This window comes from Lepidochelys olivacea, assembly GCF_965140295.1.
Source record: "Lepidochelys olivacea isolate rLepOli2 genome assembly, chromosome: 1".
NCBI classification, from domain to species: Eukaryota; Metazoa; Chordata; order Testudines; family Cheloniidae; genus Lepidochelys; species Lepidochelys olivacea.
In genome coordinates, this window is record NC_140411.1 from 179,371,463 (window position 1) to 179,397,642 (window position 26,180).

Sequence of the window (26,180 nt, forward strand, 5' to 3'; positions counted from 1 at the left end):
ACGATTGATTTACACAAAGCATTTGAACAGGATCATCAAATTAAAATGCAAAAGAAAACAATCATTGCATTATTTTATTTATTTCAAAATGCTAAACCTACAACAAAGTAGTGACCCTAAACGTCTGTCACTGTCTTGAGATCAGCTCAGACACAAATTCTGGCTAATGCATCTTTACCAATGGCCCATTAGGCCATTCCTTCCTGCTTTCAGAAGGGATGGCTGGAAAAATATTGTCAAATCATACACCAATACATTTAATACATGCTACATTATTCTTTATCCTTCATTCTAAATTATACAAAATACAAACATAAAATCCTACTACTACGACCTGAAGTAGTAATATAATAAATTCTGATTAGATTTCTATTTTACCAGTGAAAGAGTGACCCTACAACACCATTACTGGAGCTTGTTGGAGAGTAGACCCCAAAATAGAAACTGGGATTTCCAAAGTATCTCAAGGGAGTGAGGCACCCAGCTTCCAATTCCTAGCCACAGTGTCCATAAAATAAATATATATGATGCAGTATGTATACATCTGGAGAAATAAAGGGCATATCCTAAGCTAGGGTAAATCAGCAGAGCTCTGCTGAAGTCAATGGCTACAATGATTTACACTAGTGGAGGAACTGGCCCATACAATTGACCCTATCCTACAATTGTAATTGCAAAGTGGACTTTTGCATCCTCATGGAGCAGCACTGACTTCAATGGGGCTCTGTGCACCCTGGATCCATTTGTGGGAGTACATTTGTACTTGAGTACTTTTGTAATAAATTGTCAGAAGTATAGTGAATGGAGAACTCTGAGGACCTTAATTAAAGTCAAATGAAAATCTCCAATAATACATTTTTTAAATTAAACTTTTTTAACAGATTTTTCATATTCTCAAATAAAAGAACTTCATCTCCTGTTACAGGAGGAGGGACAATATGGCAGTTTTCATTTTAGCTTTTCAGGCCAAGTGAAGACTACTGATGTTGTAAAACTCTCCATTTGAGCCAAAACTGAACTTTTTCACCAAAATTCCAATCCCTGGTAAGCCATTCTTTAGAGAGCTTGCTGAATAGCATTACATGGTTCTTTTTTTCTCAGCAAAACATTTGTATATTGTAATCCTTTAGAGACTTATTGCTCCAAATGTTGAACACCCACAGTTCTCACTGAAGTCAAAGGAGCTTTGGTGCTCAGCATCTCTGAAAATCACACCTATAGTCAACAATGATTGAACCTAGTGATGCTAAATAATAGTCCACATTTATTACTGATTTAGTTCCTATCAAATCAGTAAACTTATGCCAGGTGGTGAAATTGGCCCACAGTGTTATTGGGAGAAATATAAGGAAAACAAATTGTATTTTCCAGGTGCTTATATTTTGGTATCTTGGAAAACCTTTAAAAAATGCATTGCAGTGTGGTGTTTAAAAGTGTTTAGCTCCGGTGCTCTGGGATTTAGAAGCTAGTGTTCAAGATAAGCTGAAGCCTAAAAGTAAAACCTGGAATTACAAATCACCTGGATTTTCTTTTTCTTTCTGAGCCAAGATAACAAATTATGATTCAAATTTTTAAGAAGGATTTATAACTTGGAGAACAAAAATCTGTGAGAAGACAATTAAATCCCCTTTGTAGTTTATCTTAAATCGGGAAGTAGATTTCAAGCTTGCAAATACCTATCCCCTCCTGAATTCATTTTTCACAGTGCTTTGGAATGCTAATACACATTATAAGGGGAAAGTATTTAATGTCTGAAAGCACATAGACATTTCTTCATATGCATGTGGAAGTGTTCTTTAGATGTTCATTGAAACTATCAGGACAGTGATGGAGTGTTAATGGAATGGTGTTCCCATGCATTGTCTTTGGGAATCCCCTGAAAAAGTGTTGGGTAATTTGACAATAAGGTATCCATGAATGATGAAAATTATTGTGCTGCTTGAGACAATAACACATTTACCGATCTCTAGTGATATCAGAGCTAGAAGGACATCTGTGAATTATAGTATGGTGGTGAGAAAAGTTACTTTGATAGTTATTGCCAAAAGGTTCATTTCTATAGGACCTCAGCCCTGTTCAGGACCTACGTGGTCCAGCTCAAATACCACACATTATTGTTCAGAGACTACTTTCTATGGTAACTACATATTACCTCAGTTGGAAACAATATTAGCTATGGGGAAAATAGAATTATGCCTAATTTGTTATCTCACAATAATTATGGACCGAACTTGCATCTTCACTACAAAGCTGTGTGACAAATCTTTATGGAAGCAGAGATAGAGAGAAAGCCCAGAGACTAGTAAGGGAATATCATACTTATTGGCACATATTAACAGTTTGTATTTATTAAACCCAATTTGCTCTTCCAGCTTTATAAAATAGCGTAATGCATTTTGCCCTTTTGTGTATGTCTGTACTGCAATAAAACACCCATGACTGGCCCATGTCAGCTGACTTGGGCTTCTCAGGCTCAGGCTGTGGGCTATAAAATTGCAGGGTAGGTGTTCAGGCTTGGGTGGGAACCTGTGCTTTGGGACTCTCCCCTGTCACAAGGTCCCAGAGCTCAAACTTCAGCCTAAGCCTGAATGTCTACACTGCAATTTATAGCCAAACAGCCTGAACCCCACAAGCTCAAATCAGCTGACACAGGCCAGCCGTGGTATTTTATGGCAGTGTAGACCTACCCGCTATGTCTAAGAGGGACTGAGATAGTAATCTTTCATGCCTAAATCAAGTTTTTATCATACAAGTGCAACAGAATCATATTTCAACTGCTGTTTCAGGTCACATTATAGTTAAATTTATGACAAAAGATACATAGAGTTTGTGAGAGTCCTAATAGTATCACTTATGAGGAATTAATTTTAAGGAGGAGAAAAATGCCTACATTATTGTTTGAATGTAATTATAGAGTGTGACTCTTTCAGGCTGTCTGCAGACTGATCAGCATATTATTCATGTCAAATAGAGCATATTACTCATGCTAAGCGATAACATCCATTCCATTTATATATATGGTGCTGACCCAAAGATCAGCTGATGAAAGGAAAACATAAAAGGTTCAGATTTTCAGAAGTGGTAAAAACCCACAAATCCCTAAAAAGTCCTTGGAAGTTCATTAACTTTGAAAATTAGGCTACTTGTATTTAGGTGCTTAAGTATGGATCTAGGAGCCAAACTTGTTTGAAAAATTGGGCCTGCAATTTTAGTCTAAAAGTACAGAAAGTGATAGATGTGGCTCTTTCAAATACCGAGGAAGTCTGAAAAAGCCAATCAGTGTGCATGTTTAAAAGAAAATATGAATGTTTGTTTGAGCATTTGAGACTGTGTAATGGTTTGTTTTTTTAAGTTCACTTTTTCTCTTTAGGGTTCAGATCCAAGGCAGTTGGGTGCACACAGCAGAGCCCTGTATCCTCATAGAGTCTCATTGAAGTCTCATCTGTCCTCATATTAAAAACTCCTTAACCAAAGTTATATTTGTAAACCTGAGAAATTTTTTAATTCAGGAATATAAGGAATTCATTACAGGAAAATAAATATGGATAAAGGGGTTTTGGAATAGTTATGAAGTATCACCCACATTACAGAATTAGCAGGCAAAAACAAACTCTCTTAATTAGGTCTACAAATAGAATGAACACATGAAATTGCCTGCTAAATGGGGTAAGAGCACATATCAGAAATTCAAAATGATGAAACCTGTACACATACCAGAGTAAGAGCTAAGAAAGAGCCACACTTGTTTTGGCTTTCCCTTTCTAGTAATATTCAAAGATAATGATGTTGGCTGTTAAATAGCATTGATTTTAAGTGCTAACACTTGAAAGCATGATCTAAAGAGTACTTAGAGTACATTGTCTCTTTTGAGAGACATTATTAAACTCCTTCAGAAAACATCTTTGCTTAATGCCTTCAAAAAAAGCAAGAGATAAAGTGAGAGGACAGGAACTTTGGACAGATCATTTGATTTTGGAAAGTGAGACTCAAAACTGCCAATAATGAAAAGCTGTTGGTATGTTAACATTCCTGTTCATGAAGACTGTGTCAGCACATCCATTATAAACTACATTTGTTTTCCAGAGGGTTACAACTTAGTCATATAAACTTGTTTAAGGCTGAAATCTGTTAGAAGCAGATTTCATGTTACCAGTTTTAAAACACAAACCTTTAACCTTCAATTAGTTGAGTTTTAAAACAAATATTGGAATGCTTGTATGAGTTGAAATGAGAAATGGCTTTTAATCGGGTAGAGGGAGCCACATAGTTCAGCAACAGCAGCAAAATCTTTTTAAAAAGCATTTTTTTCTCTCCCCCAGCCTTTGCTCTTGAAGATCACAGTGAAAAGAAACTAAAAAATAAAATCTTAGCTTGGGCTGAACTGGAATCATTTTATGCCCACTTTTCAGAGGTACTGAGCACCTGCAGCCTTTGTTGACTTCAGTCAGGTTTGTGAATGCTCAAAATAATTATTCTCAACACTTCTCAAAACAATGTCCTTAAAATGTCTGTGTGAAGCTCTAATTTCTTTAGAGCTCCTGTTTCCTCTGAGTGTCAGGGAGCTGTGTTTGGAGAGTATCCTGCCTTTCCATGAGGCTTAGTCTATGTGCAGTTTTTCTACTGATATAACTACGCTGGTTAAGAGTGTGATTTTTTTAAACTGACATACTTACACCAGCACAACCCCTATTTTGGGTGCAGTTATAGAACTATAAAGGTGCTTTACACCAGTATAGCTTATTCCCTTTTATGTACATGAATAAACTGTATCAGAATAGGCATATTGTACATGAAGTTTGTGCTGCCTTAACTATACCAGTATAGTTAAAGTGGCATAATTTCCTTGTGTAGTCAAGACCAGTGTGTTTGACTATATTTTCAGTTCCCATCCCTGTGAACCTCTGAGATCTGTGAGTAAGAACTACTCATTGGTTACTGGAGATTAAGGAAGTGCTCTTCACCTTGTCCCAGACTTCATATTTAAAAAGAAATGATGGTCCATATTAGCAGCAACTCCTGTAAAAGCTGTTTTTATAAATCTAAATCCCTCTGATTTGCATATAATCCAACCTTTAACTGTAGAAAGTTGACTTTTGTGTGTATGTAATTTTGCTTATGGTCTTTTGAAATCTATTAATTCCATTTGAGAAGGTTTAGAGGTCAATCAAATAAAAAAAATGAACAAGTTACAAAGCTATACAAGGTTGTGGGCCTGGCTTTATCTGAAGTAAAATTATTCATCAAGGTATGGCACAAGAAGAAAACCCATGGAAAAGAAAAAAAAATATCCATCTCTGAAATGTATAATTAGTCAGTTTCCCTCACTTATATCCCACAATAATCCCATTCCAAAAATGTTTAACCCTCTTACTACAATGACTCAGAGACAATCATCTGTGTGATTGTGAAGTGGAAGAAAACAATAAATTTGGTGGCCAACATTTGTTTGGGTAGCTAATTGAGTGGCCTGAGTTTTAAAAGTGAAAGATACTCATTGAATTCAATGGAAGCTGCTGCATACTTAGCACTTTTGAAAATTAGGCCAATTATTTTGGTCCTCAAGTATGGAATTATAAAAGAAAAGTTACCAAAGTGTGGGAGGTTTCCTTTCTATCAAAAGACTTTGTATACTTGTTCGGTGTTTTTAGAAGCCACAGGCCCTTTGATACTCTCTGATTTCTTGAGAAGAATCAGGTAGAGTCTTATTGGCTAACCATTTCCCTCAGTGTACTTTTCCATACTAGGGTAAGTTATGACAAATGGGTTAGTGTGTACAATCTGTACAAACCTAAAAATCAGCTTGTTATCCAAATAGAACACTCCTCCAAACTCTGAGTTAAAGCAATTGTATAACATCATCAGTAAAGATAATGGATAGTTTCATTGCCTGTGTTTAACTGGGAAGAGTTCACTGATGTATTAGTATGTATACTTGGTATAGCTGCTGATATTAGCAACTAGGGCCTAATTCTCCTCTCACACTGGTGTAAATCGGGACTGTATTAAATCGAATTATGCCAGTGTAAAACTGGCATAAGTGAGAAGAGAATCAGACCTCCAGAGTCCTGTCCTATGCTACCATATATCTGGTAGTCAGCCTGGACACTCAGAAAGAGAGAGATTAATCTGGAGATGGGAGCCTCTTGAAGGCACAAGGTAATATTCTGTAATATTTGATGAAGAAAGGAAAAAAGATTTCTAATGTATATTGAAGAATTATAGACTATGTCAATGCAGAGCCCACAAGACTTAAAGATCTTCTCTTGACCATCAAATATAGATAGCATTGTCTTTTGTAATGAGACTCTCAATGTGCATGTCCAGTCACTTACCACCTCAAATTTACCGAGGAGTTTTAATGTGTGAGTTTATACTAATAGGACTGATAGGCTAGATTGAAATGGGTTTGATGGAGCATTTTTATCTGCTCATTCAGTGATCCATAAAGATAAGGATTTACATAATAACCAGAACATTTCTAAATGAGTTATTGACTCCTACAGTGTCAAAAATCCACTTAATTCAACTGTTTTCAAAGTGTGTGTGTGTGTGTGTAATGTCATTTCACAAGATACCAAAGACTAAATATTTCATGAAATAAATAAATAAATAAAACCCTACATTAAAAAAAAATAAAGTTACAGAATAGAATAAATAGAAAAACAATCTAGCAAAAAAAAGAGGAAATTTCTAATGTTTGAAATTTTTCATTTTTGTATTTTCCCCTCTTTACTTCCTTCTTTTCCTTGCCTTTTTTTCTTATTCCCTCTGAGTAATAAAATGATTGGTGTCCAGAGGTTGTGTTCTTTTTCTTTTTTAACCTTTCTCTGTGCTAATGTGTAATTTTTCAAAACTACTATAACTTTTCAAAAGTTAGAGTAGCAAAACAGTGGGGATCTACAGTATTTATTGAAAAATCAATTAATGTTAATGCATATGCATGGACATTGTCGGGAGTATAGAACCCCCTGATTTATACTTTGATCTTAACATTGGTCGTTTTACCTTTTTTCATAGCAGCATGGCTATGGCCAGGATTTAATACTCATGTTGTGTAGAATATTACTACATAAGAGGTCTTATTAACTTCAGTGGACTTGATGGGGGTAAAATTCTATTCAGCATGTTAGAATCTGGCCCTCAGTGAGTATCAACTTTAACTTTGAATGCCTCTCTTATTTCTTACTTTGTGTCACAGCCTAAGTGGTGTTTGAACAGTTTCTTTCCTTTGGAATTAATTGTCTTCTCATTTATAAGGTACATTTTACAAATTATCATCCTCATAAACTGTTCATTAGGGAGTTCTTAATCTCTTTTAATCAAACAGCTTAAGTAAACTTACATTAATACTAACTGCATTAAAACACATACAGTACTATACACCAATACAATATTTGTATATTTCATTTTTCATTCTTTTTTTTTTCCATGTAGGTCGCTGGGCAGCAGTGTCTAAGTGATCTCTTACCTGAAATTAATCATATAGACTCAGTATTATGGACCTTGAGGAAAATATAATAAAATGCAGTTTTGACACTATGATTTGCTTAATTTATACTCCTGTGGAAAATCTGCTTTAATATTTTGCCCTATTCTCTTATCTTTGTGCACTTTGATGGTAGAGATAAGAACTGTTTGGACTAACATAGAGTAAGAGCCAACTGACACGATAACTGATAAGTGTATTTTTCATTAACAGTTCCAAAGAATGTGTATAGGTTTTCAGTTATTCTCCAATATTTGTACCCAGTTCATAAAGTTACTTACAGCTAAGTCTGAATTAACTATATTAGACAAGCACATATGTGCTATTTAAAAATACAGCTCATATAGAGCAGGCTATATGTGCTGAGAACATAGCATAATATCATGTACTCTGCATGCAGATTTGATTGATCTATGTTGCTCATTTCGATTCCTTTTCTAAACAGTGAACTTGGTAATTTCATTTTACAGATAATGTAGTCTGAGAACCTCAGTCAGTTTGCCAGTAGACATTTTTTGATTCATGGCAAGGGCAGTTGCTAGCTTCTCAATGTATTTGTTTATATCTCCAAAATGAGAAGTACTGCAATGGTTGGAACATTACATGGTACACAACTTTTGTAAATAGGCCAGATCTACATGCACAGAAAAAGAGCCATGATCACAGCATGAACTTTTTCTGCATTGAGTATGTATTTGGATGGGAAGCAGTGGAGGGCTGCCTTATGAACACCCTATGGGTTTGTCTTCACTGATGGTGTTGCAATCGATGCAGCAGGTATCGATTTAGCAGGTCTAGTGAAGACCCACCAAATCTATGGCAGCGTGCTCTCTGGTTGATTCGGTACTCCAGCTCCTCAAGAAGAGTAAGGTAAGTCGACCAGAGAGCACAGTTGACACAGCACAGTGAAGACACCGGGGTAAATCGACCTAAATTACGCTACTCCAGCTATGTGAAACTTAGGTCCAGAAATGTTGCAATAGAGGTATTAAGAAGTGTGTGGACATAATTCACGTTTCAGGATGCACCTGCAGTTGAACCTATTCACTTCTCATACTCCATACAAAGATTACTCCAACTCCTGACAGGAATAATCTTGTATGAGGATATTGTGCATGGGACAATGGCCTGCCAGAATATGGGTGATTACTACTGCTGTTTTTACAGGACCAAGTTGCAACCAATAATTATTTTACTTAATCTTCCTTTGAGTTAGTCTTAAAGATGAATACAGATATTGTGACTATATTAAATTTCTACTAGGAACAGACAGTTAGCCTGTTGAAATTACATAAAATATGCCTCTTTGCATTGATTAGATTAGAGAAAACTATTTTTGTATAGTCCTATGGGATTTATATTTTTCTAAAATATGCAGTGAGAAATAATAAAAAGAAATGATGACCAGACATAGCTTCAATTGCTTGGCAGGATAGAATTTTTTACTCCTGTGTAGCATATAAAAGTTTAAATTCAGAAATAACTTTAAACTTTAAATTTCTTATGCATGCCATTGCCTTCATGGTTTCTAGTGCGTCTAATCATGCCTGTCTTGTTGCCAGGACAATGACACTAAAATGGGCTGAAAACAGCATCCTTTCACGTTGCATTAACGCATACTGAACAGCACTCCGCTTTGTGCATTTTGAACTCTCTGCAATAAAAGTTTTAAGAGATAAGAAGCTTTTTCTATTTCAGGGTCACCATTAGTCTGAATAATGCATAAACATGGGAAAAGGTTTGAAGTTCTACTGAGGATCACAGTGTAGCATCAATTAAATTATACATCATTATCACAGCTGCCAACCCCAGTGCGGGATTTTAGCCCCCTATCTCACTAAATGTTCTATGTAGCTGTCTTGTCCAATTCTTTTTTTCAAAGCTACAACAGTGCTCTTTCACAAATGTAGTTTAAAGAAGAAATTAGAGGGTGAAGTTTGGTTGATCAAGAAAGAACTTTGAAGTGTCAACAGTCAAACACCAAGGAAGGGGGGAAAAAGGTCAATTCTCCAGCCTTAAAAAACACAAGGGAAAAATCAAACACTATTAAGTCATGACATTATTATGTTATTTTTGAAGTAGGCTGTATGCACTACCTCTGTCAGCTGAGTGGTTTGCACTGTAGTTCCTATCTTGAGTTAATAATTAAACCTTTTGTTAAAGCAGAAATGTAATGGCTATTTTGCCTATCATCTCAAAAATATATATTGTAAGAGTTGTAATTAAAAAACCACATCTACTACATTACCAATCTTCTTCTTTCATATGGCCTGGGTAGGTTGCAACAACTACAAATTAATATCTAAGTTTGATAGCCCGCCCATTGCAGCAGCAGTGAGCTGGTGAATGTCCTTCAGGCCCTTGGCAAAAGAATGAAGGGGACATTCAAATATGATGTGCTCTATTGTTTGTACCTGATGAGCACAGTTGCATATAGGTGTTTGCTTCACTTTCCATTTAAAGAGGGTTTGTCCACATCTCCTATGAGATGTCCTGATGCGATTCAATCTGCACCAGTCTTTCCAATGTTAACCAAAAAACAGTGGTTCCTCAACAGAATCAACAATGAGCTGTTTGTTTTGAGCGGTCGAAGTAGTCCATGTGATTCTCCATTGAGCCTCAGCATCAAAGTTGGGTGTAAAGATCTTGATACGGTTCCATGGGGGGTTGTGGGATTTTAATCTAATCTTTGGCAGGTTCTGTAGGTCTTGGTGAAGTGGGATCCTTGTATTTGCATTGCATGATTAAGAAAGTGAGATGTCTGAGCAGCTTTTCTAATCTTCTAAACTGTGGAGGCTGGATGTGTGATAGGACCAGGAGCCAGAATCTAACTGGAATAGATTTGAGTGTCCCCGACACTATGCGCATAGCATTATTGAGTTGAGTGTCAAGGAGTTTAGTGTGATTGCTATGAGACCACACTGGTGCACAATAGTAAACTGCAGAATATACCAAGGCAATTGTTGCAGTTCATAAGGTCCATGGACCGGAGCCCCGTGATGTTCTGGCCAATTTTATGATAAGCGTGACATGAGACATGACTTTATTATGGGTGTGTAGTGGGGCGGCTGCCCCACTCCCATGCCAGATTGGGTTACAGCAGGCCAGAGCAGCTGCACAAGGCAGCAGCCAATCAGGGAAGGCTTGCTAGAGAGCCAGTCAGGGCTGAGCAAGAGGCAGCCAATCAGGGCCAGGCTAGGCCCTATATAAAGGCTGCCCAGGGAGAGGCAGTCAGTCTCTCCCAGACTTTCAAAGGGGGGAAGGTCTGTCTCCTGAGCGAGGAGACCAGCACCTGGGACAGCGCAGCACTGGGCAGGCTTGGGGGAGCGGAAGGGAACTCCAGCCCGGTACCTGCCAGGCTGCAGGCCCTGATAGAAGGGCCCACAAGGTGCAAAGGGGCCAAAGGGGAAGCGGCCCAGGGAGGAGAGGCAGAAAAGGGGAGTGAAGGAGGGCAGGGAGGCTGCTGCGAGAGGGTCCCAGGGCCGGGACCCAGAGTAGAGGGCGGTCCTGAACCCCCCCCGGCCCTTGTATTACACCCAACCATTAGAAGTGGCCATAGCAGACTGCACCCGACCCCTGACAGAAAGAATTAGACTTTGGGGGTGTGGTTGGCCACTGCAGCTGGGGTGAAGTGGAAAGACTGCTGTTAACACCCCCATACACACGCCCCGGAAGGGGGTGAGCATGGACTAGGGGGCACTGCTGTAGGGCAGTGTCTTGAAGAGCACGCCATGAGAAGGGAGCAACACAGGTCCAGATGCCAACAGAGGGTGAGAGATGGATAGGACACCACCAGCAGAGGGTGCTCTGTAATGGACAGAGCTAATTCCCAGACATGCCAGCGGGAGGCACTGTGGTGGTGAGTCCTGACCCCATCACAGGGTGTTCTCGAGGTGTTGTCGAAAGGTCAAATTCCTATCCAGTGTAATGCCAAAATACTTTGGATTAGCTTCGTAGCTGACGCTTTCACCACAGAACTGAACATCAAGTTTGGTATGAGCCATTTTATTGTTCGGATGTTTTTTTTGGATTAGGCCTAAATTTCCAGCATTGGAAATAATCAGCCATTGTGCTAAGATCTCAGGTTAGGGTTCCTCTGATGGTATGGAGACTTGTATGCTGAACAGCTAGGGCAATATCATCTGCATACATGAATTTCCTTGACTCTGTCACTGGTATATCTGCTGTGTATAGATTAAAAAATATTGGGGCCAGGAATGAGCCCTGAGGGATGCCCAAGTTAACAGTTCTTGGTCTACTGATCTGGCCATTAAGGTGTACCTTAAAGCGGCGGTCCCTAGTCATTGCCACCAAGAGCCGAATTGTTCACCGGCAGTGAATGATGTGGGAGACCTTGAGGAGGAGGCCCTGTCTCCAGACAGTGTAATATGCAACAAGGACAATTCCTGTCTTCAACTTACATTGGAATCCTGCCTCAATGTGGCTGGTAAGTGAAGCTACTTAGTCACAGCAGTTCCTCTTTGGGCAAAATCCTGTCTGCTTCACTTGGAGGATCTCTTCGATGATATTAGATAGACGGTGGAGCAGCACCCATTCCATGAGCTTCTTGGTGGTTGAGAGGAGCAGATGGGGTGGTAGCTGGCTGCGTCCTCTTTTCATATTCCCTCAGGAGAGACTCAGATTCTTTTGTCCAGCAGGGGGTGAAAGCCGTGTGGTGACCACACAGGATGTACTTCTAAGCAGTTGATTTTAGGATGTTTGTAAAACGACCAAAGTTTCTAGGTATGGGTTCGAGCCGTGGGATCCAAGATTCTGTTTCTGAAGTGTAGATGGTCCAGTCAGCCTTGCGGAAATTCCAACACGGTTTTGGCACAGACTGCAGAAGAGGCAATTCCAGGCCAATCTGGAGAATGATTGGGTGATGTTGGCTATGCGGGAAGTGACTCAGGATGGTTCTTATTGTGGCCAGTGGGACACTTGTGCTCATTACGGGTCACAACACACAAGTCAGGGTTGTGATCTGTTGTCCATCTTGCAGACCAAAAAGATCCAGATTGCTTGGGATCATAGAGCAGGTGGAGGTCTTCCAGGGAGGCCCATTCTGTGATCTGCTCCCCAGCTGTGTCATTTGAGCAGTAACCCCAGTCTTTGTGATGGCTGCTAAAGTCCCTAAGTAGATGGCCAGATGAGGAAGAGAAGGTAAGATGGGATCAGGCCACATGATGTTAGGTGGCTTGTATATGTTTACTATAGTGTCCCTAATTTTAACCACGTTGATCTCTCTTCCACTGGTTGACGATGCATCCAAAACTTCCACATCCTCTAATCCATTTAGCATGTACACTGCTAGCCCATGTTTTGGATGGTTGACAGCAGCGATTTTGGTATAGCCATAGATTTTATGTCTGGCAGCTTTGTCGTCTTCTTTCACATGTGTTTCCTGGAGGGCCACAGTATCAATGTGATGGCTTTGAGGGTCCTCAAGAGGTAATCCGCTTTTTCCCTGGACATCCCTTCTACATTAAGGTGGTATATTGGGAGGACTGGCTGAACTGTTTTTTTTTTTGGTCCTGGAAAGGGTGGTTTGAGGAAGTATAATCATTGCTATGTTTACTGGGAGGTCGGTAAATAACGTCCAGTAACCAATTGATGACACTGGTATGTTGGTGGATTTGCAAAGAGCACTGAAAACACCAGCACTTAATAGAAGCACCACATGAAGTTTGTCATCTTGCTCCCACATTACCAATTAATTATTCCCACACTCTTCCCTACTGAAATGTAATGGCTACCTAATATGGGGTGATCTTTAGAAATGTCCCCATAGATAAAACTGATTTTGCAGGTCAGCGTGGACAGAACGACTGTCTGTTTTGTTCATCTGTGCTTTAGGTTTCATGTAAACTTTTCACAATGGCTTACCATACTGGAGAAATGACTTTTCAGTGGGATAGAGTATGAAACAGTGTTGTACAGCCATCATTGTACAAGTCAGCTAGTTATCACTTCAGTAGCAGCTTCAGCATAAATCTGAGATATAAAGAACTATTACCTAATACTTAGAAAAATCATTATCACAGTTTTTTTAAATTAATGTAATAACATCTAAAAGGTGATTAGAAATGTTTTGATTAAATGGCAGTGCAAGTCTGAATAATATAAATAATTAATTTGCCTAATAGTGTTATTAGTTTGCTGGCCTACTAAATAGTCCCTTTTGAATAGCCACATGTAGAAGGGGGAAGTCAAGATGTAGTACTTAACAATTTTTGTGTAGAATACTTAGAATTATATTCTGCCATTGATTTCAATGGGGAGGTTAGCATACAGATCAATGACATGTTATATCACTTAAAGGGTAGTAATGACTTGATCTGTGAAACCAAATAGACAGGATGTACTGAGGGGTTTATATATTAAGTTAGAAAACTCAACATTTAAAAATTTACTCTTTTATTTAGGCTATTTATAATCACTGCAGAAAGAAGCATGAAAAGGAAATGTAAAAGACTGTGCAGTGATTGCATACATGAGACTCATGGGGGAAAAATTTTCTAGCTTGTGTGCTGCCTTTTATATAAGGTAAAACTGATCCCGTGCTGCTTCAAACCATAGGGGAAGCTGGATACTGACTAGCCAATAGTAGTAGCCCAAGAATCAGTCCTCTTTGTATTCATATCAGTCTGTACAACTAACAAGACAAAGACCTGGCCCATGGTTGCATTTTTCATTAGCTCTCCTGTTAAGTTAACTTTGTGCAACAGAGTCTCAAAATGTTCAGAATTGGGGTTAGTTTGGATAAGAATCAAACTATAAAGCTTATCAAAATCTGCTGAGCTTGCAAGCTTGGGCTGGAAATCTCTCAAGTCAATGTGTTTACAGGAAATTTCTTTCTGACTCTTTAGGTCCTGGTCATGGATGAGAAAACTGCATGGACAGATATTTTATCATGTAATTCATTCATTTTTTGTTTGTCGAATATGAGAAACAGTTTGAGATTCAGATTTCTTAATTCCCTGAAAGCCAAGCAGGATACAGCACAGTCTCTAAGTTCCATTTCCCAGCTTCTTAACAGTTGCCTCATCCACTTTATATTCTCACTCTGACTGCATTTTCAGTCTTCAAGTTAGAACTTTGCTCCCTCACTAGTGCTCTCAAGACAAGTTTGTGACATTTTGTACCATCTGTGTGCAAATAAGAGGGTATTCATTTGACTATTCTGATTAGCTTCTGAACCGTTCTCTTACAGTTCCTTCTCATATTTCACTCTCTAATTGCACAAAAAATGCTCCCTAGGTCATGCTTTGTGCTTTAAATATACAAATGGATTATATAGACAAATAAACCCCAAGCCTTGTAGGTTACGATACTAACCTAGTACAATATGTCACCTACATAAGAACCTTGAAGCCATAGAAAAAATTAATTTTTCACTGATCAAAATTACTATGCATATTTATCTATTGATATGAAAAGGGGAGCAGTAGAAACCATTTTTCTCAGCTTTTATACCAGCTCTTTTTCAAATACACTGGAAAAATTGTCTGTTCTCCAATACATATGGCCTCTGAATCTGCCAATATACTACTACCTACTCATATCATTGTGGGCCATAAATGTTGGATAGATAGGGAACTGTGGCTTGAGCATTTGAAATAGTCAATGGGATACTGCTGAAGTACACCGAGAGTACAGTGGCAAATAACCTAAGGAATTTTGTGGATGTGAATCATGATTAAGATCCATATGTGCTGATGTTACCTGGGGTTCTTTCAACCCAAAGCTCTTGGTAACTTTTATTCTGTGTGAGGTGGTGTCAGGAAATAAATCAGGGGAGACACGGCTGTCCGACTGATAGATGGCTGGCACAAACTGGACAACACAAGTGTGCTTTCACTTAAAGCTAAACTTTACTTAGTTTCAAGCACTTATACACAGGTCTGCAAGAGGTTAGTAAAACACCCCCAACCCTTGATAATTACCAAAGCTGAGCATGGCTCTCGAGTGGCACAGCGGCAGCCCGTCTGCCACTGGGAAACACAAGATGCATCCAGAGAGAGAGTCCAGTCCTGAAGAGTCCCCCTACCTCAAACTTCTCCCCCTTATTTATACATTAGTAATAGAATGACATGCCCCTTAAAGAAAACTTGTTAAGCAAGCAGTTCCAATGGGCAAGCAAGAGGCTCCTGATTATCGATTAACCAGGTGTGGGTTTTTCTAGAATTCGCAGCCTTGAGGCCCCAGTAGACATTCCTGGGGCACATCCTGATCTTCTAAGATGCATGTATCAGCAACTTCAACACAATTCTTATCAGGAAGGACGGGGGCGGGGGGGGGGGGGGGCGACAAAAAGCTGCTCTTTCTGTGGCACCCAAAAACGCCCCTCCCCTCCTGCCTTGGTTAAGCTAAGCCTGCAGACTTGGCTAATTTACAGCCTGCTGACTTGGCTGCTTTTAGCAATAAGCCATAGTGATTTCAGGCAGTTTGCTGGTTTGCCAAAGTCTCCCCGTACACTGAGTTGCTTAAGCCTGAAGAGCACCCAAGGCTAGCACTCACAGAAACCTAATTTTGGTTGAACAGAGTCCTTAGATACATTGTGATATTGTAAAATACCAAGTGTCTTTGACCTGTCAGTGAAAAAGGAGCTTGGGCTTCGTAACAAATGGAACAGTGATGTATATTTGGAAGCTTCATGACATATTAAAGTAGTTTATGAGGCACAGTTTGTTTTGGTGGTCTGCTCTGATTGATGGCATGTTATCTGCCACTGATTCATCTGTTGTGGTATTTCTGTAATAAATTTTCGTTGCTAGACAGTGCTAAATGTGTTCCATCTAAATCATTCGTTACTTATAACAAGTTTCAGTGTATATGAATCAAAGGTTATTTATACTTGCTTTCAAAAGAATTTATCATTTTGAAGCAGCTCTATCACTTCAAATGGGATAAGGGAGTGAATACGTGTTTTGAACCTCTAGGTAATATATACTGGAAATTGTAAAAAGAAGTTAAGGAGTGTGCAATCTTACTTAAAAAGTTAATCTATATTTTTCATCCTTTTATTTCATCTGATCTGACTCATCTATGTGAATAAACTATTTTGAATAAGTAATACCTAAAACAATTGTAGTTTAAAAGATGATGAAAAGGTTGTGAAGGACAAGATGCTTCTATGTTTGCCCAAAAACTATGGTGCTTTGGAGAAACCACGTCAGTATCATTTTTTGGTGTGTAAAATTTCCACTTAGGTTTATATAATCATTAAATAACCAGCTGATCAGAAAACAATACAAAATGTATGTTCTACCTATGTGGTATTTTTCACAAACTTCAAAAGTACAGAATACGTTGTTTTTTCTCTGAGCAAACTCTGCGCTTCAAGCTTCCTTTTGCTTGCTATAATATGAGACACAAATAAAGAAGAGTGAGTCACAGGTGAAAGGAAAATAGCTATATATATTTTCCCCAGCAAACAGAGGTGTCTGGAGGGTCAGTAATATTAGGTTACTTTTTATTTTATATGAACTGAGGTTCCCTTCTATAAGCATTTGGAAATGGCGGGAGGCAGGGGAAGGATTTTTAAATAAATATTTATTTAGGAGTGAGGAGTCTAGTAAAATATAGCTAGAATGCTTCTTTGGGCACTTATCAGCAAATGGCCTTTTGGATCTTGAGCTTTTGCCAGAACTAGAATTTGAATGCTTTTTTCCCTGTTTTCTGTGTGCTAAACTTTAAAATTAGATATAAAACTCAAGACAGTGTATCTGATCTGGATTACTCCTATACTGCTATTTAATTTTCTTTTGTGTAAAGTACCTGGTGTGCATTAGAAGCAAAGTTTTGAAATTTTATTCATAGTAGCAGTATGCACTAAAATAGCACCTAGGTTTTGTCTACACTGCAATAAAACACCTGTGACTGGCCTGTTAGCTGATTCAGGCTTGGGCTGTGGGGCCATAACATTGCAGTGTAGACATTTGAGCATAGGCTGGAGTCTGGGCTCTTGGACCCTCCCCACTCACAGGATCCCAGAGCCCAGGCTTCAACTGACATGGGCTAGCCCGTGGGTGTTTCACTGCCATGTAGAGACATACCCTTGTAGGGACCAAGTGAAATTGGGTCCCCATTATGCTGAGTGCTGTACCATAGTGAAAGTCCCTGCTCCAGAGAAGTTACAGCCTACATAGGCGAGGCAGACAAAGGGTGGAAGAGAAAACACAGGCACTGAGAGGTGAAGTGGCTTGCCGAAACTCACAAAGTAGGGCAGAGTCAGTGCCAGAAGTATAACCTGGGTTTTCTGACTCTCAGTTCAGTGCCCTGTCTAGTAGACCACCCACTTACAAACATATACAGTACACATTGGTACACTTGGTATCTGTTTACAATCTTTGGAAATGGCAAACACGTTGTCTTCATCGTCAAGGAAGAGTGAAAGCATTAAGTCCTCTTACTCTTAAGTTTGCTCTGGTGGGATAGTCCTATTTCTCTGCTTCCATCTGTGTTCTGTCTCTTATCCTAAGCTCAGAGCACATCAGTACCACTCAAGGCGGAACACATTGCAGGGTGCTTAATAAAATTTGAAATTTATTTCAATTTAGTAGCAGGGAATAATCAATGTCTAATACATAAATCTTCAGAGACCTCATTTGACAAGAGAAAACAGTTCAAGATCTTCTACTGCTTAAAGCTCACGAACAAAGATTATGTGGTGATAGATGGGAGTTAAGTTTTTTGCTTTGCCTGAGACCTCTCTTTTCTATTTCTTTCCATATCCTTTCAGTTATAAATCCTTGCTGCTCTCTCTCTCCCTTTTTCTCCTTTTCAAATAGCTGTGGTAATGCATACACATGTGATTAGCCTGAATTTTTTTTCCCGTCCACTTCTCAAAACCTTGGTTGCTGCTAGTTGAATTTTGTAATATTATAGGATACTCTTGATAGACAAATATATTCTCCATGGTATATCTCTTTTTAGAACTGATTATTCCATCAAGTTCATGGAAGCTCTAAGTTTATGAATAAAAAATGTTTCTCATCCACTGCCAAAAATGTTTTTTTTACTTCTGTATCCAGAAAGATAATTAGGTTTATAATATGTCTTGCAGCTGCTGTAAAAAACAAACAAAAGATTTTTTGGGTTTTTTTGGTATTGTCTGACCTGAGCTTTGCTTAAAATTTTTAGCTCATCATACTTTTAACATATTGGCTGTAGAGGCCTGTAGCTACCTCACTAACTAGCTGGTGATGTGAACCTTTCTCTGATGTAGTAAGTATTCATAGTACAGTAATCTCATTGTATTAGGCACTGTACAAACACATAATGAGAGAAAGACCCTTCCCCCAAAAGCTTACAATCTAAATAGACAAGACGGCAACGGCTAAAAGGGAAACAGGCAGAAGTGAATTGACTTGCGTTATGGTCACACAGCAAGTCAGTGTCAAAACCAGCCACAGAACCCAGGTCTCCTGAGTTCCAATCCAGCAGCCTTTCCACTAGCCCACAGCACCTCTGTACATACTTCCATTTCTATATCTGTCTTCCCTCCCCTTTCTTCTATTGCTCAGTGATTGTATCTGTTGCTTTGCTCAGATGCTGCTTCCATGTGTGGTTATTTTTCAAATGGGTTGATAGAGTTGGTGCTCCTGGGTAACTAGTCATTTTTCTTTCAGCTGGCAACTTTCCTACACAAGTATTATTGCTGTCCATAGAATTTAGTGAGAGGGAGAAAAAAAATTCATACTAAGGATCAAAGGTCTCTTTTAGGCTTCCTGAAAATGACAAATAATATTCAAGGTGTCTATGAGAAAGCAACAACCTCTTCTTTCTCATAGACACCTTGACCATTACCACATAGTGACCATTACTACAGAGCAGGGGAGGGCAAATTTTTTGGCCTTAGGGCCACATTAGGCTTCCAAAAGTGTATGGAGCATACTAAATTTCTCTCCATAGGAACGTGCTACTGCGGCCGTCCTAGTGCTCTGAGTGGCATGGTGAGGGGGGGGTTGGATAAAGGGCGGGGGGTCCCCAGAGGCGGCAGTCAGGGGACAAGGAGCAGGGGGGCAGTCAAGGGGTGGTAAGTGGGAGGCAGTGGATAGGGGGTGGGGGCCAGGCTGTCTGGGGAGGCACAGCCTTCCCTATCTGGGTGTTGTGAATTAAATTGCTCCCCATAGGAATGTGCTACTTACTTACAGCTGCTAGTCCTGGTGCTCTGTAAGTAGCACATTCCTATGGTGAGCAATTTAAGCACTGCATCCCAGCAGCTCTCACAGCCATGCTGCCTGGCAGGAGCTTGCAGCCCTGCTAGCCAGAGCGCTGGCGACACGGCAAGCTGAGGCTGTGGGGCAGGGGCTGGGGGCTAACCTTCCCGGCCGGGAACTCAAGGGCTGGGCAGGACAGTCCCACGGGCCAGATGTGGCGCGCGGGCTGTAGTTTGCCCACCTCTGCTACAGAGGTTACCATCGCAAAGAAAGCATCATATTGAGAGTCAGGCCGTTCATTCTGATCCCTGCTATTTCCTGATGGAATCTTTTCTGAGACTGGGTTTTATGAACTTAGATTCATTAAATAGGTGGTATGTAACCCCAGTGTCTACAAGTTTCTACTTTATATCCACTCTTTTTATCTTGATGCCTATGAAATCTTCCATTTTTTTCACCCTCAAAGCTTATCCTTTTTGCTGACTATTATGATATTTTGTTAAATCCAAAAATTAAACTTAATTGTCCTGTCAGGTAGTCATTTTACCCAATGTACAAATGAGGAAACTGAGGCATTGAGAAGTTAGATTTGCCAGATAGAGTTGGGAATAGAGAAAAGGAATCTTCTCTCCCTTTTTGTTGTTGTTGTTGCAAGCCCACACTTCCTTGTCTTTGTATAACAGTAATGTCAAATTGACCTTTCTTATGATGACTTTGCACCACCGCTAGTACCATTGTTTCTCCTTTGCCAAAATATAGCTTATTCCTGAATGGGCTTCTGATACAGAGGAAACTGGAGACTGATCCACTGAAGACAGAGGAGGACAGGAAGAGTGGCACCTACAAAGGACAAGGAATAGATGACATATCTGCAGCCAGCTTAGGCCCTGACTGTTCCTTTTCCATTTTCCACATTCTAAGCTTTTATTTTCTCACTTCTTGATTTGTCTCTTTCTTCCTTGATTCTTCTCCATTAACCTACACAAAGAATGGAAAATAAGTGGTGAGGGAGCAGTATTTGTTATGTCTTTGTGTTTACTATCTTAACCTCATGCTCCCATTGTCATGTTTTAACACAAGAACAACTACCTACAGCTCAAGCTGGGTGAAATTTTTTGACTATAACTTTTTGGGAGGGCAAAAAATGCACATTTGGCCACACTCAAACATTTCACAGTTCTGCCACATTGCTTCAGTAGGGAAGAGTGATAGAGTAATTAATTGGTAATGCAGTAAATGTGTTTTTTAATTACAACTCTTAATTAATTTTAATAAATAAATATATAGGGGGAGGGAGGGATGGATGGATGATGGGTAAAATAAACACTTGGCCTTCTCAATGTATGTCATTTTTGAATATAGGACTTCACCCCCAAGTCATTAAGGCATTTTTGTAAATTTGACACTTATGGTTTTATTAGGTAAGCTACAGAAGTTTATCATAAAATATCAGGGTTGGAAGGGACCTCAGGAGGTCATCTAGTCCAACCCCCTGCTCAAAGTAGGACCAATCCCAAACTAAATCATCCCAGCCAGGGCTTTGTCAAGCCTGAGCTTAAAAACTTCTAAGGAAGGAGATTCCACCACCTCCCTAGGTAACGCATTCCAATGTTTCACCAAGCTCTTAGTGAAAACGTTTTTCCTAATATCCAACCTAAACCTCCCCCACTGCAACTTGAGACCATTACTCCTTGTTCTGTCATCTGCTACCACTGAGAACACTCTAGATCCATCCTCTTTGGAACCCCCTTTCAGGTAGTTGAAAGCAGCTATCAAATCCCCCCTCATTCTTCTCTCCCACAGACTAAACAATCCCAGTTCCCTCAGCCTCTCCTCATTAGTCATGTGTTCCAGTCCCCTAATCATTTTTGTTGCCCTCCGCTGGACTCTTTCCAATTTTTCCACATCCTTCTTGTAGTGTGGGGTCCAAAACTGGACACAGTACTCCAGATGAGGCCTCACTAATGTCGAATAGAGGGGAGAGATCATATCCCTCAATCTGCTGGCAATGCCCCTATGTATATATCCCAAAACGCCACGGGCCTTCTTGGCAACAACGGCACACTGTTGACTCATATCCAGCTTCTCATCCACTGTAACCCCTAGGTCCTTTTCTACAGAACTGCTGCCTAGCTATTCGGTCCCTAGTCTGTAGCGGTGTATGGGATTCTTCCGTCCTAAGTGCAGGACTCTGCACTTGTTCTTGCTGAACCTCATCAGATTTCTTTTGGCCCAATCCTCTAATTTGTCTAGGGCCCTCTGTATCCTATCCTTGCCCTCCAGCGTATCTACCTCTCCTCCCAGTTTAGTGTCATCTGCAAACTTGCTGAGGGTGCAATCCACACCATCGTCCAGATCATTAATGAAGATATTGAACAAAACCAGCCCCAGGACTGACCTTTGGGGCACTCCACTTGATACCGACTGCCAACTAGACATGGAGCCATTGATCACTACCCGTTGAGCCTGACAATCTAGCCAACTTTCTATCCACCTTACAGTCCATTCATCCAGCCCATACTTCTTTAACTTGCTGACAAGAATACTGTGGGAGACCATGTCAAAAGCTTTGCTAAAGTCAATGAGCAACACATCCACTGCTTTCCCCTTATCCACAGAGCCAGTTATCTCATCATAGAAGGCAATTAGATTAATCAGGCATGACTTGCCCTTGGTGAATCCATGCTGACTGTTCCTGATCACTTTCCTCTCCTCTAAGTGCTTCAGAATTGATTCCTTGAGGACCTGCTCCATGATTTTTCCAGGGACTGAGGTGAGGCTGACTGGTCTGTAGTTCCCCAGATCCCCCTTCTTCCCTTTTTTAAAGCTGAACACTACATTAGCCTTTTTCCAGTCGTCTGGGACCTCCCCCGATGGCCATGAGTTTTCAAAGATAATGGCCAATGGCTCTGCAATCAAATCCGCCAACTCCTTTAGCACTTTTGGATGCAGTGCATCCGGCCCCATGGACATGTGCTCATCCAGCTTTTCTAAATAGTCCCGAACCACTTCTTTTTTCACAGAGGGCTGTCACCTCCTCCCCATGCTGTGCTGCCTAGTGCAGTAATCTGGGAGCTGACCTTGTTAGTGAAGACAGAGACAAAAAAAGCATTGAGTACATTAGCTTTTTCCACATCCTCTGTCACTAGGTTGCCTCCCTCATTCAGTAAGGGCCCACACTTTCCTTGACTTTCTTCTTGTTGCTAACATACCTGAGGAAACCCTTCTTGTTACTCTTAACATCTCTTGCTAGCTGCATCTCCAGGTGTGATTTGGCCTTCCTGATTTCACTCCTGCGTGCCCGAGCAATATTTTTATACTCTTCCCTGGTTGTTTGTCCAATCTTCCACTTCTTGTAAGCTTCTTTTTTGTGTTTAAGATCAGAAAGTTAAACCAAGCTGGTCGCCTGCCATATTTACTATTCTTTCTACACATCAGGATGGTTTGTCCCTGTAACCTCAATAAGGATTCTTTAAAATACAGCCAGCTCTCCTGGACTTCTTTCCCCCCCATGTTATTCTCCCAGGAGATCCTGCCCATCAGTTCTCTGAGGTTGTCAAACTCTGCTTTTCTGAAGTCCAGGGTCCATATTCTGCTGCTCTCCTTTCTTCCCTGTGTCAGGATCCTGAACTCGACTATCTCATGGTCACTGCCTCCCAGGTTCCCATCCACTTTTGCTTCCCCTACTAATTCTTCCCAGTTTGTGAGCAGCAGGTCAAGAAGAGTTCTGCCCCTAGTTGGTTCCTCCAGCACTTGCACCAGGAAATTGTTCCCTACACTTTCCAAAAACTTCCTGGATTGTCTGTGCACTGCTGTATTGCTCTCCCAGCAGATATCAGGGTGATTGAAGTCTCCCATAAGAACCAGGGCCTGCGATCTAGTAACTTCCGTTAGTTGCCAGAAGAAAGCCTCGTCCACCTCATCCCCTTGGTCTGGTGGTCTATAGCAGACTCCCACCATGACATCACCCTTGTTGCTCATGCTTCTAAACTTAATCCAGAGACACTCAGGTTTTTCTGCAGTTTCATACCGGAGCTCTGAGCAGTCATACTGCTTTCTTACATACAATGCAACTCCCCCACCTTTTCTGCTCTGCCTATGCTTCCTGAACAGTTTATATCCATCCATGACAGTACTCCAGTCATGTGAGTTATCCCACCAAGTCTCTGTTATTCCAATCACATCATAATTCCTTGACGTGCCAGGACTTTCAGTTCTCTCTGCTTGTTTCCAAGGCTTCTTGCATTTGTGTATAGGCGCTTGAGATAACTTGCTGTTTGTCCTGCTTTCTTAGTATGAGGCAGGAGCCCTCCCCTTTCGTGCTCTCCTGCTTGTGCTTCCTCCCGGTATCCTGCTTCCCCACTTACCTCAGGGCTTTACTTTCCTTCCCCCGGTGAACCTAGTTTCAAGCCCTACTCACTAGGTTAGCCAGCCTGCTTGCGAAGATGCTCTTCCCTCTTTTTGTTAGGTGGAGCCCATCTCTGCCTGGCACTCCTCCTTCTTGGAACACCATCCAATGGTCAAAGAATCCAGAGCCTTCTCTCTGACACCACCTGCATAGCCATTCGTTGACTTCCACAATTCAACAGTCTCTACCGAGGCCTTTTCCTTCCACGGGGAGGATGGACGAGAACACCACTTGCGCCTCAAACTCCTTCATCCTTCTTCCCAGAGCCATGTAGTCTGCAGTGATCTGCTCAAGGTCGTTCTTGGCAGTATCATTGGTGCCCATGTGGAGAAGCAGGAAGGGGTAGCGTTCCGAGGGCTTGATGAGTCTCGGCAGTCTCTCCGTCACATCGTGAATCCTAGCTCCTGGCAAGCAGCAGACTTCTCAGTTTTCCCGGTCGGGGCGGCAGATAGATGACTCAGTCCCCTTGAGGAGAGAGTCCCTGACCACCACCACCCGCCTCCTCCTCTTGGGAGGGGTGGTCATGGAACCCCCATCCCTAGGACAGTGCATTTCTTACCTTCAGGCAGAGTCTCCTTCTGTTCCCTTCCCTCAGATGTATCATCCAGTCCACTCTCCACATTAGTACCTGTGGAGAAAACATTTTCTAAGTATATAAGAACTCTAAAATGTGTGTAAAAACAACTTTGAAGAGCTTTTGCAATCTATCAATTTAGTAATTTGAATTCTAGAACTTTCCCCCCATTAAATGTATGTTTACACTCCAGAGCCACTGGTTTTTACAAGATACAAATCTTGCATTGGAATCATAGAAATGTAGGACTGGAAAGGACCTTGATAGGTCATCTAGTCCAATTCCCTTCACTGAGGCAGGACTAAATATTGTCTAGACCAGTGGTTCCCAGACTTTTTCTGCTGCTTGTGCAGGGAAAGCCCCTAGCGGGCCGGGCCGGTTTGTTTACCTGTCGCGTCCGCAGGTTCGGCCGATCGTGGCTCCTACTGGCCGTGGTTCGCTGCTTCAGGCCAATGGGAGCTGCTGGAAGTGGTGGCCAGTACATCCATTGGCCCCACGCCACTTCCAGCAGCTCCCATTGGCCTGAAACAGCGAACCGCGGCCACTAGGAGCCACGATCGGCCGAACCTGCGGACGCGACAGGTAAACAAACCGGCCCGGACCGCTAGGGGCTTTCCTTGCACAAGCGGCGGAACAAGTTTGGAAATCACTGGTCAAGACCATCCCTGATAGGTGTTTGTCTAGCCTGTTATTAAAACCCTCCAATGATGGAGATTCCACAACTTCCATAGGTAATTTGTTTCAGTGCTTAACTACCCTTGCAGTTAGGAAGCTTTTCCTGAAGCTTAACCTAAATCTCCCTTACTGCAATTTAGGCCCATTATTTCTTATCATGACATCAGTGGCGAAGAATAATTTATCACCCTTCTCTTTATAATAACCATGTATATACCTGAAGACTATCATCATGTTCCCTTCAGTCTTCTCTTCTCCATGCTAATCAAATCCAGTTTTTTCAATCTTTCCTTGTAGGTCATGTTTTCTAGATCTTTAATCACTTTTGTTACTATCCTCTGGACTTTCTTCAATTTGTCCACATCTTTACTGAAGTGTGGTACCCAGAGCTGGACACAATATTCCAGTTGAGACCTTATCAGTGCTGAGTGGAGTGAAAAAAAATTGTCTTGTGTCTTGTTTACAACAATCCTGCTAATGCATCCCAGAATGATGTTCACTTTTTTTTGCAGCGGTATTACCCTGTTGATTCAAATTTAGTTTGTGATCCACTATATCCCTCAGATCCTTCTTTGCAGTCTCCTTCCTAGGCAGTCATTTCTCATTTTATACTTGTGCAATTGATTATTTCTTCCTAAGTGTAGTACTTCTCATTTGTCCTTATGGAATCTGATCCTATTTATTTCAGACTGTTTCTCCAGTTTATCAAGGTCATTTTGAATTCTAATCCTGTCCTCCAAAGTGCATGTATATACCTCCCCATCTTGGTGTAGTCCATAGACTTATAAGTATACTCTGTGTCATTATCCAAACAATTGAAGATATCGAATAGAACCAGAATCATGATAGGTCCCTGTGGGACCCCACTTGATATGC